Raw genomic sequence first — 12,187 nt, forward strand, 5'->3', positions numbered from 1 at the left:
TTGAGAGAGACCATCTTCATCCTACGCCTCCTGTGGGTTGGTAAACCTTAGTTCATCCACTTGAGGGAAATTTGCTACTGTCCTACAAACGTATGCACTTGCAGGCCCAGCAACGTCTACAAGAAGAAGGTTGTGTAGTAGACATCACCATCAGCCTAAGACGCACAGATTCGGACCCCCTACCTGAGATCCGCCGGTTTTGACACTGACAGAGGCCTCGTGTGCCGGATACATGAGGGAGCAAGCCCCCATGGAGACTAACGATGGGGGCCATATCCAATTCGGCCCCAACCGAATACTATCCCGGAGACCCATATGGCTCAGAAATCAGGCAAGCAGCCCTTCTCGAAGGAAGGGGGCGTGCCTATTCCGTCAGTGACCTATGTCTAGCCAGAGGCGCCGGATACTCTGCTGGAAGCACTGCGAGGCGCTTCCATTGTGGAAGCACACCGTACCCTTATGGGCGTGGTGATTGAGAAGATTCAGTCCACGAAAAGCGGACTAAGCAAAGCGCGTACGAGCTTTCTAACAGGCTTTGAGGTAAGCAATGCAACTTTAAAAAGAATGTCACAGTATAGACAGTAGCCCCTGATACTCTGTCCGGTTTTCGGGAAGAATAGCCGAACAAAGGATCAAATAAATTTCGCAGGATTCTAATCTAAAATGTCTATGTGAATAAGCAGGCGTCGCTGCTGGCTGCTTCCTCTCATACTGCAGAAGTCTCCGTACTGAAATAGAGTCTGGAGCAGGCCGAAGAAGAGCTCGGACGCGTGAAGAGGCAGCTAGAAGAAAACAAAGGAATGCAGTGAACCTTATCTAAATTCAGATAGGATGAACGATTTGTTCTGACTAATGTGTCATAATATTTGTTAGCGGCCACAAGCAAAGTGGCGGCTGAGGGAGTCCTGGATTAGGGGGTGTCCGGATGACCGGACTATAACCTTTGGCCGGACTCCTGGACTATGAAGATACAAGATTGAGGACTTCGTCCCGTGTCCGGATGAGACTTTCCTTGGCGTGGAAGGCAAGCTTGGCGATATGGATATGTAGATCTTCTCCCATTGTAACCAACTCTGTGTAACCCTAGCCCTCTTCGGTGTCTATATAAACCAGAGGGTTTTAGTCCGTAGGATGAAGAATCATACCATAGGATAGCTTCTAGGGTTTAGCCTCTCTGATCTCGTGGTAGATCTACTCTTGTACTACCCATATCATCAATATTAATCAAGTAGGAGTAGGGTTTTACCTCCATCGAGAGGGCCCGAACCTGGGTAAAAACATCGTGCCCCTTGTCTCCTGTTACCATAGCCTAGACGCACAGTTCGGGACCCCCTACCCAAGATCCGCCAGTTTTGACACCGACATTGGTGCTTTCACTGAGAGTTCCTCTGTGTCGTCATCTTTAGGCCCGATGGCTCCTCCGATCATCAACAATGATGCAGCCCAGGGTGATACTTTTCTCCCCGGACAGATCTTCGTATTCAGCGGCTTTGCATTGTGGGTCAATTCACTTGGCCATCTGGAGCAGATCAAAAGCTACGCCCCTGGCCATCAGGTTAGATTTGGAAGTTTGAACTACATGGCTGACATCCGCGGAGACTTGATCTTCGACGGGTTCGAGCCACGGCCGAGCGCGCCGTACTGTCATGACAGGAATGATCTAGCTCTGCCGCCGAACAGTGCCCAGGAGGCCACCCTAGTGTCCGCTCCGACCCTTAGCTTGGAGCCGACTGCGCTAATCGAGGACGGGTGGCTAGACACCGCCTTGGGGGCAGCAATCTCTACAGCGATCGAGCCGAACACCAGCCTTGTCCTTTGTGAAGCTCGTGACTCCAAGGTGCCGGACTCCTCTCCGGACTCCGAACCTTCCGCGCCCCTGCCGATCGAACCCGATTGGGCGCCGATCATGGAGTTCGCCACCGCAGACATCTTTCAGCACTCGCCCTTCGGCGACATTCTGAATTCACTAAACTCTCTCTCTTTATCAGGAGAGCCCTGGCCGGACTATGGTCAGCAAGGTTGGGATGCGTACGATGAAGAAATTCAAAGCCCACCAACCACCCACTTCGTAGCCACTGTCGATGATTTAACCGACATGCTCGACTTCGACTCCGAAGACATCGACGGTATGGACGCCGATGCAGGAGACGACCAAGAACCAGTGCCTATAGGGCACTGGAAGGCCACCTCATCATACGACATATACATGGTGGACACCCCAAAAGATGGGAATGGAGATGGAACAACGGAGGATGACCCCTCCAGGAAGCAGCCTAAGCGCCAGCGTCAGCGGCGCCGCTCTAAATCCCGCCAAAGCAAAAACGGCAATTCTGGCACGGGAGATAATAACACCCCGTACAGTGCCGAAGACAACCTCCTCTAGCAGGACTCGGCATAGGAGGATGGAGAAGCTAGCCCTCATGAGACAGTGGCAGATAGAGAGGTAGAGGACGATAATTACATGCCTCCCTCCGAAGACGAGGCAAGCCTCGATGACGACGAATTTGTCGTGCCTGAGGATCCCGTCGAACAAGAGTGTTTCAAACGCAGGCTTATGGCCACGGCGAGCAGCCTCAAGAAAAAATAGCAGCAGCTTAGAGCTGACCAAGACTTGCTAGCCGACAGATGGACTGAAGTCCTTGCGGCCGAAGAGTACGAACTCGAACGCCCCTCCAAGAGCTACCCAAAGTGCAGGCTGCTACCCCGATTAGAGGAGGAAGCACCTACACCTACATCACCAGTGCATGAAGCGGCCGACCAACCACCTCGTGGCCGCGATAGTGAGGCCTCTCGGCCATCCACTCAAGCCGCACCCCGGCGTCGCTCAAAAAATACCAAGGCACGGGGAAATGTGCCACACCTGTGAGATATATTAGAGGACAAGCCAAGGCAAACAAGATCGATCTATGAATCGCGTGGGCGCCCCACGACACGTGACGATAACCGTCATGCCGGATCTGGAAAATACGGCCAGGCCGAACACATGAGACAAAGCTCATTTGAGCTACGTCGTGATATAGCCCAGTACAGAGGCGCCACACACCCACTATGCTTCACAGATGAAGTAATGGATCATCAAATCCCCAAGGGTTTTAAGCCCATAAACATTGAATCATACGATGGCACAACAGATCCTGCGGTATGGATCGAGGATTATCTCCTTCATATCCACATGGCCCGCGGTGATGATCTACACACTATCAAATACCTCCCACTCAAGCTTAAAGGACCAGCTCGGCATTGGCTTAACAGCTTGCCAGCAGAGTCAATTGGTTGCTGGGAGGACCTGGAAGCCGCATTCCTCGAAAATTTCCAGGGCACCTATGTGCGACCACCAGATGTCGACGACCTAAGCCACATAATTCAGCAGCACGAGGAATCGGCCAGACAATTCTGGACACGGTTCCTAACCAAGAAAAATCAAATAGTCTACTGTCCGGACGCAGAGGCCCTCACAGCCTTCAAACATAACATTCGTGACGAATGGCTTGCCCGGCACCTAGGACAGGAAAAGCCGAAATTCATGGCAGCCCTCACAACACTCATGACCCGCTTTTGCGCGGGAGAAGAAAGCTGGCTAGCTCGTAGTAATAACATGACCAAGAGCCCTGGTAATTCGGATACCAAGGACATCAATGGCAGGTCGGGTCGCAACAAGCACAAGCGCCGCATTAACGGCGACAATGCTAAGGATACGACAGTTAATGCCGGATTTAGAGGCTCTACACCCGGTCAGCGGAAAAGGCCATTCAAAGGAAATACTCCGGGCCCATCCAGTTTGGACCGAATACTCAATCGCTCATGCCAGATACACGACACCCCCGAAAAACCAGCCAATCATACCAACAGGGATTGTTGGGTGTTCAAGCAGGCAGACAAGTTAAGTCCCGAAAACAAAGACAAGGGGATGCATAGCAATGACGAGGAGGAGCCCCGGTCGCCGAACAATAGGGGACAGAAGGGCATTCCCCCACAAGTGCGGACGGTGAACATGATATACACAACCCACATCCCCAAAAGGGAGCGGAAGCATGCACTCAGGGACGTATATGCGTTGGAGCCAGTCGCCCCAAAGTTCAACCCGTGGTCCTCCTGCCCGATCACTTTTGATCGAAGGGACCACCCCACTAGCATCCGCCATGGTGGATTCGCCGCATTGGTTCTAGACCCAATCATTAACGGATTTCACCTCCCTAGAGTCCTTATGGACGGCGTCAGTAGCCTGAACCTGCTTTATCAGGATACAGTGCGAAAATGGGCATAGATCCCTCAAGGATTAAACCCACAAAGACGACCTTTAAAGGCGTCATACCAGGTGTAGAGGCCAACTTTGCAGGCTTAGTTACACTCGAAGTGGTTTTTGGATCCCCGGATAATTTCCGAAGCGAGGAGTTAATCTTCGACATAGTCCCGTTCCGCAGTGGCTATCACGCACTGCTCGGACGAACCGCATTTGCAAAATTCATTGCGGTGCCGCACTACGCATACCTCAAGCTCAATATGCCAGGCCCTCGAGGAGTCATTACGGTTAATGGAAACACCGAACGCTCTCTCAGAACGGAGGAGCATACGGCGACCCTCGCGGCGGAAGTACAAAGTAGCCTCTCAAGGCAATTCTCCAGTCCGGCTATTAAACGCCCGGACACCGTCAAGTGCGCCCGGAGTAACCTACAACAAGACCGCCTGGCACATTCCGAGAAAGCGTAGTAGTGCAGCCCCAACCCCAGCCCTCGAGAAATTGTGAAACCAGTACTATGCGTACATAATTACGCTCTGGAAATTCCATGGGAATAAGGGGAGGGGCACAACCACGGCACGCCCAAAATGCGGCTCAACTGCACTAGGGGCTCCCGATTTACTTTTTCCTTACTTTCAGGACTCCACTCTCTGGAGGGCCTGTCCGGCAGTACAATCGCCAAACACACGATGCAACAGCCAGGGAGGCAGCAAGCTACGTCGAATGTCCAGGTGGTCTCTATAATGAGCTAAATACCTATCTTACATAAAGTCTCGCAGCTTGCCCCTAGAGGGGGACATGTCAAATAATCCCATCTCTTCCTTATCGCATTATTTGTATCGTTCTACTTTCACATCAGCCTTTTAATAAACAATACATAGCTCTTGTCTATTATTGCATTCATTTTTTATGTAAATATGTCGAGTTATGACATTATCCAACCGTACACTTTGGTACGGCCAATACACCAGGGGCTTAAGTACCCCAGAATATGGTGTGAGAAGTCCGAACACTCTCACGAGTGCGGCACCCCGAACTTATAGCATTATATGCATCGGCTCCGAATCATGTCTTGGGTCAATAGTTGGGTTTGCCCAGCTCCCATGTTTTGGTACCTTACATTCCGTTATATCGGCTAAGGTAGCGCTTGGAGAACTACTATTATTGTGCCCCGGTTGAGCTGGGTTAAGCACCTCAGTAGAGAAAGCTAAAACTGACCGTCATGATAGGGCAAGAGTCGGTCGCTGTTCGAGAGGTTTCGAGTCCCTAAAGACTTATGCCGCTTAGAGCGAGGAGCTGGCTTTGTCTAGCCTAGGCATGGATACCGCCCCGAACTCGGTCTTTTGAATACTAGGGGCTTCGCCGAAATTTAAAATTATAGAATTCTATGGCTAAGTGATAGTGATAAAGCATTATAGTCCGATTGCCTTGTTCGTTATGCTGAGTGCCTCCCTCGAAGGACCCAAGAATGGGAACAAGAGCGCTCAGGTTTATCCCGAACACCCCAGCACTCGTGGCATGGGGTAGAAGCCGACGACTCGCATCTCTCAGATTTAATAAACGGCCGCACAGAAGGTAATATTTTAAATTCAAAAAGCGTTGCCCAGCGCATATGAACAAGTTTTCCGTGCACAAGATAACACGAGCGAGTTTACTCATAAATTACATCCTTCGAACACTCATCTGCCACAAGGCAGGCACCCTTCAGGACGCCCTCATAATACATCTCGGGCTTACGATGCTCCTTCCCTTCCGGTGGCCCATCTGTCACCAGCTTCTCAGCATCCATCTTGCCCTAGTGTACTTTAACACGGGCAAGGGCCCTACAGGCGCCATCGATGCATACGGAGTGCTTGATGACTTCAAGCCGTGGACAGGCATCCGCCAGCTGCCTCATCAGCCCAAAGTAGCTCCCAGGCATGACCTCCCCAGGACATAGCCGGACTGTAAGGCCCTTCATGGCATGTTCGGCTACCTTATGGAGCTCGACCAGCTGCTTTAGCTAGTCGCTCAAGGGCATCGGGTGTTCGGCCTCAACATACTGGGACCATAACACCTTCTCCGTCGAGCTCCCTTCCTCGGCTCGATAGAATGCGGCAGCGTCAGACACACTGCAGGGCAGATATGTGAATGCTCCTAGAGAGCTCCGGACTCGGGTAAGTAACAAGTAATTCACTTTCACGTGCTTGCTTTGCATAAAGAATGCCTTACCCGCCGCTATCTTCTTCATCGCCTCAATTTCCTGGAGGGCTTTTTGGGCTTCGGCCTTGGCAGATTTGGCACTCTCAAGGGCTGAGGCAAGCTCGGACTCTCAAGTCTTTGAGTCAAGCTCCAAACTCTCATGTTTTTTCACAAGAGTGTGGAGCTCTTGCTGCACCTCCGCCACCCGCGCCTCCTGCTTTTCTCACTCGGCGCGCTCCACGCCCGCTTTGTCTTCGGCCTTGGACAGCGCTTCCTTGAGGGTCGCCACCTCGGTTGTGGCCCCTGTAATACTCATGTTGGTCCTGTCATTATTTGCAACCAGATCTTTTTTTTATACTTACATAAGGTATTACTTACCTTCCTTGTCCTCGAGCTGCTTCTTGGCAAGGCCGAGCTCGTTCCCGGACCGCTCGAGGCTCTGCTTCAATGCTCCGACCTCTGGAGTCAGTGCGGCAGAGGTCAGCAGCGCAGCCTGCATTCCCATATTGACATACTTATGTTAGACTCCTGCGTATATCTTTTTAGATCCTCAGTTCAGCTTTTCTTTCCGAACACCAAACTGAGCATCAGGGGCTACTGTCTATGCGGTAATATTTTTACATACCTTAAATACATACCTCAAAGCCTGTTAGAAGGCTGGCACAGGCTTCCGTCAGCCCGCTCTTAGCGGACTGAACCTTCTGGATCACCGCACTCATAATAGTGTGGTGCTCCTCATTGATGGAGGCGCCGTTAAGCACCTCCAGCAAATTATCCGGTGCCTCCGATTGGACGGAGGTCACCGGCGTCGTAGGCTTGCCCTTCTTACTAGGGGACCGCCTGCCGGACTCCGGAACCACTGAAGGTTCTGGTGCGGTGTCCGCCCAAGGCCGGACTTAGAGCCCTTTGGGGTTTTATCCCCTTTGCGCCTGGAGTCCGGGAGGTCACCTTGCGGCGCCTCCAGGACCACCTCCTCATGGCTTGGCCCCTTTTGGGGCTCCACCTCGGCATCGTCCGTAGGGCCAGGGGAGGTAGCAGTCAGGAGTGAAAGACTATTCACATCCGACGAATCCAGGGAGCCGCTCGACGAAGCGTCGAGCCGAGCCTTGGGCGGACTACAGGATTATATTCGGTGTTAGAAGATATTGTGCAATAAAGGAATGCCATGAGTTATTCTGGTATCCGGATACTTACAATTTGGCCAGGGGCTTGGCCTTGGATGGACACTCCTCTTCACTATCGTCGGCGTCGGTGGAGTGGTCCGGAGGAAGGGTCCTTCCCTTCTTGGACCCTCCGGCCCCCCTAGTTGGGGTGGCATTCCTTTTCTTTCCTCCCCCTGCTGGAGGGGAGAGGCCTCTTCTTCCTGCTTCTTGTCTTCGTGGGAGGAGTGCGCTTCGGAGTCATCGGACGATGAATCCGACACCACCGGGCGCCGGGCACTCTTTCAAGTTCCTGTGGCCCTCTTCTTGGCCTTCTTCTCCGGCACCACGTAAGGTGCCGGGACTAGCAGCTTCGCCAAGCGGGCATCTGCTGGGCCTTTGGGCAAAGGAGCCGGACAGTCGATCTGTCCGGACTTCTTCTGCCAGTCCTGTCAAAGGAACGGGAGCTTAGATCCCACATAGAGTCAAACTATGAAAAACAAGTATCCCGTAAAGGGTTAAACAAGCTTACTATGCTGGCTTGGCACTTCGCGCAGAATCCACGATCCTCGGTAATGGGAGGGGGAACCTCGGCGCCCTTGAATAGCACCTTCCAGGCATCCTCGTGCATTGTGTTAAAGAGCTTGGTCAAAGTTTGGTGCTGGGCCGGGTCGAACTCCCACAAGTTAAAAGCCCGTCATTGACACGGGAGGATCCGATGGAGGAGCATGACCTGGACTACGTTGACAAGTTTAACCTTCTTGTCCACTAGGTTTTGGACGTAGGTTTGGAGTCCGGTCAGCTCTCCCGAATTACCCCACGACAGGCCCTTCTCTTTCGAGGAGGTGAGCCGTGTGGGAATGCCAAATTGGAATTCGGGGGCCGCTGCCCATTCAGGGTCACGCGGCTCAATGATGTAGAACCACCACGATTGCCACCCTTTGATGGTTTCCATGAAGGAGCCCTCGGGCCATATAACGTTGGGCATCTTGCCCACCATGGCGCCTCCGCACTCTGCTTGCTGGCTGCCCACTACCTTCGGCTTGATTTTGAAGGTCTTTAGCCATAAGCCGAAGTGGGGCTTGATGTGGAGGAAGGCCTCGCACACGATGATAAACGCCGAGATGTTGAGGATGAAGTTCGGGGCCAAATCGTGGAAATCCAGGCCGTAGTAGAACATGAGCCCCTGGATAAATGGGTGGAGTGGGAAGCCCAGTCCGCAGAGGAAATGGGGGAGGAACACCACCCTCTCATGGGGCCTGGGGGTGGCGAGGAGGTGTCCTCGTCTGGAAGCCGGTGCGCAATGTCGTTGCCCAAGTATCCGCCCTTCCTCAACTTTTTGATGTGCCCCTCCGTGACGGAGGAGGCCATCCACCTGCCTCCCACTCCGGACATGGCTGGAGAAGGTTGAGGTGGGAAGTGCGGACTTGGGCGCTGGAGCTCGAGTGCATGGAAATGGATAAGTGAAGGAGGAAGAAGGCATAGATGGAAAAGGTGGATCCTTATCCCCTTACATGGGCGGACGAAACTATGTGCCCCCACCAGCCTGGTAAAACTCGCTTATCCCCCAACCACCATGATTAATGTCACGGTTGGGTTACCCACGCCCGCATTGATGAGAATCCCGGAATAAGGGGACACGATCTGTGCTTCAACAAGACATGCCAGGGAAACCACCTCGCTAAACGCACTGAGGTGGGACAGTAAAACGATTCGAATAAAGGCTTGGCCGTGGCGTGATGTCACGCTGCGGAATACGTCAGCAGATTAGATTTGTGCAAATATTATTCTTTCTACGGTGGTATGTGGAACTTTTTTTGCAGAGCCGGACACTATCCTTGTGTTCAAAATCTTCTATGAAGTATTCGGCGGAGGAACCCGCCTTGCAATGCCGAAGACAATCTGCGCGCCAGACTCGTCGTCATTGAAGCCTGGTTCAGGGGCTACTGAGGGAGTCCTAGATTAGGGGGTGTCCGGGTGACCGAACTATAACCTTTGGCCAGACTCCTGGACTATGAAGATACAAGATTGAAGACTTCGTCCCGTGTCCGGATGGGACTTTCCTTGGCGTGGAAGGCAAGCTTGGCGATATGGATATGTAGATCTCCTCCCATTGTAACCGACTCTATGTAACCCTAGCCCTCTCCGATGTCTATATAAACTGGAGGGTTTTAGTCCGTAGGATGAACAATCATACCATAGGCTAGCTTCTAGGGTTTAGCCTCTCTGATCTCATGGTAGATCTACTCTTGTACTACCCATATCATCAATATTAATCAACCAGGAGTAGGGTTTTACCTCCATCGAGAGGGCCCGAACCTGGGTAAAACCATCGTGTCCCTTGTCTCCTGTTACCATCTGCCTAGATGCACAGTTCAGGACCCCCTACCCGAGATCCGCCGGTTTTGACACCGACAGCGGCCCTCAAGAAGGTGTTGGCCGAGGCCAAGGACAAGGCGGCCAAGGAGTGGGTTGCACACGAAAAGCATGAGGCCCGGGTCAACGAACTCCAGCAAGATCTCCAGGACGCAGTCAAGAGGTGCGAGTTATTGGAGCATAGTTTTAAGGAGCACGAGTCCAAACTGGCCAAGGCCTGCCAGAGCGCACAAGATGCCCGGGCTGAAGCCCAGAGCGCCCTCCAGGAAATCCAGGCGGTCAAGAAGATCACAGCGGGTAAGGCTTTCATTATGCAGAGAAAATATGTGAAGGAAAGGTTCCTTTTACTTACTCGGATTTGGAGCTCTCCAGGGGCGTTTGTGGATCTACCGTGCAGTGTGTCAGACGCTGCGGAATTCTATGGAGAAGTTGTTCTGGTCGCAATACCTTGCACCAGAACATCCGGTGCCCTTGAGTGACCAGCTGAAGCAACTAGTCGAGCTGCATAAGGCAGCCGAACTAGCCATGAAGGATTTGATAATCTGGCTATGGCCTGCCGAAGCCATTCTTAGTAGCTACTTCGGACTCGTGAAGCGGCTGGTCAGTGCCTGCCCTCGGCTTGATGCCATCAAGCGGTTGGTCTGCATTGAAGGAGCCCGGATGGCCTTCGCCCGCGCCAAGATGCACTGGGCGAAGATGGACGCCACAAATCTGATGACCGAAGGACAGCTCGCGGGCAAGGAGCACCGTAAGCCCGAGATGTACTATGACGGTGTCATGGAGAGATCCTGCCTTGTGGCAGAGCAATGTGCTAAGGATATCATATTCCCATGAAAACACTCATATTTTATCCTGTCCTATAATATGAAACAGATCCGTTATGTAATATAATGTTTGTTATTTAAAACTTCACCTCCTGTGCGACCGTTTTAATTAAATATGAGAATTGCCAGTCGTCTGCTTCTGCCCCCACGTAGGTAGTACGGGGGTGTTCGGGATAAATCTAAACACTCTTTATCCAAGTTTTTGGTCCTTTAAGGAGGTGTTTAGCGCAACGAACCAGGCAATTGGACTATGCGGCTTTATCATTCTCACTTAGCCATAGGAGTTTGACGGAAAAAACCTGGATGTAGCCCCTGGTGTTTGGAAGACCGAACTTGGGGTGTTATACACGCCTAATCGGATAAAAACCGATTCATCGCATAGTGCGGAAAAAATCGCTAAAGATTTGTAACCTCTCGAACAGCTGACCAGCACTCGCCGCATCATGACAGTCAGTTTTCGGCTTTCTCTACTGAGGTGCTCGTCTGGAAGAACCAGGACACAATCGTAGTAGTTCTCCCTTTACTACCCTAGCCGATATAGTGGAACATAGGGTAGCAAGCACAGGAGCCGGGTAACCCAACTATTGACCCAAGACATGATTCGGAGCAGATGAAATAATGCTACAATTCAGGGTGCCGAACTACCGTAAAAGTGTTCAGACTTTCTTGCCGTATTATGGGGCGTGATGAAGCCCCTGGCGAATTAAAGTGTACCAGATTGTACGTGTGCAATTGATTAAGATATCAAAAAAGGAAACATTAAGCAATAAGCTATTGTCGCAAGAATTGAGCCGCAAACTATGTTTCATTATAATCTGATTAATACGTCAAAGCATATTTGTACAAGTAGTGCAATAAGCAAGAGGGCTATTTGACATGCCATGACCAAGGGTAGGCTACGTGCAGGTTTTAAAATAGGTATAACGATCGTTAGCAAAGCCCACCTGGGAATTCCCTTGCACGTCGAAGCTTCTTGCCTTCTTGGTGTATACGTCCCTTGATAGGTCCGATGATCAGGTTATCAGGAAAAGAGGCCTGGGGGAAGAAAGAAACCTGAAAAGAAAAAGAAATACTGAAAGTATGCGGGTCCAGGAGCGGTTGAGCTGTATTATGGACCCTGGTCTAGCTGTGCCTCCGTCTATGCCCATGGTATTTTGAGTGCGTAGTTATGTACGCACGGTGCAAATGCCGCTATTTGGTCGGGACTGGGACGGAGGCTGAATTGCTAGTAGAGCTCTTGACGAACTGGACCATCCTGCTGCGGAGTAGTTCGGACTCGTTTGTCAGTGTTTGGGGGCTTGGCCGCTGAATTACGGTTATGCCTGAGAAGGCCGCTCTGTACTTCTGCTGCACGGGCCGTGGTGTGCTCCTCGGTATGGAGGGAGCGTTCTGTGTTTCCATTGACTGTTATAACACCACGCGGTCCAGGC

This window comes from Triticum aestivum, chromosome 3B (assembly GCF_018294505.1).
Source record: "Triticum aestivum cultivar Chinese Spring chromosome 3B, IWGSC CS RefSeq v2.1, whole genome shotgun sequence".
Lineage (NCBI taxonomy): Eukaryota > Viridiplantae > Streptophyta > Magnoliopsida > Poales > Poaceae > Triticum > Triticum aestivum.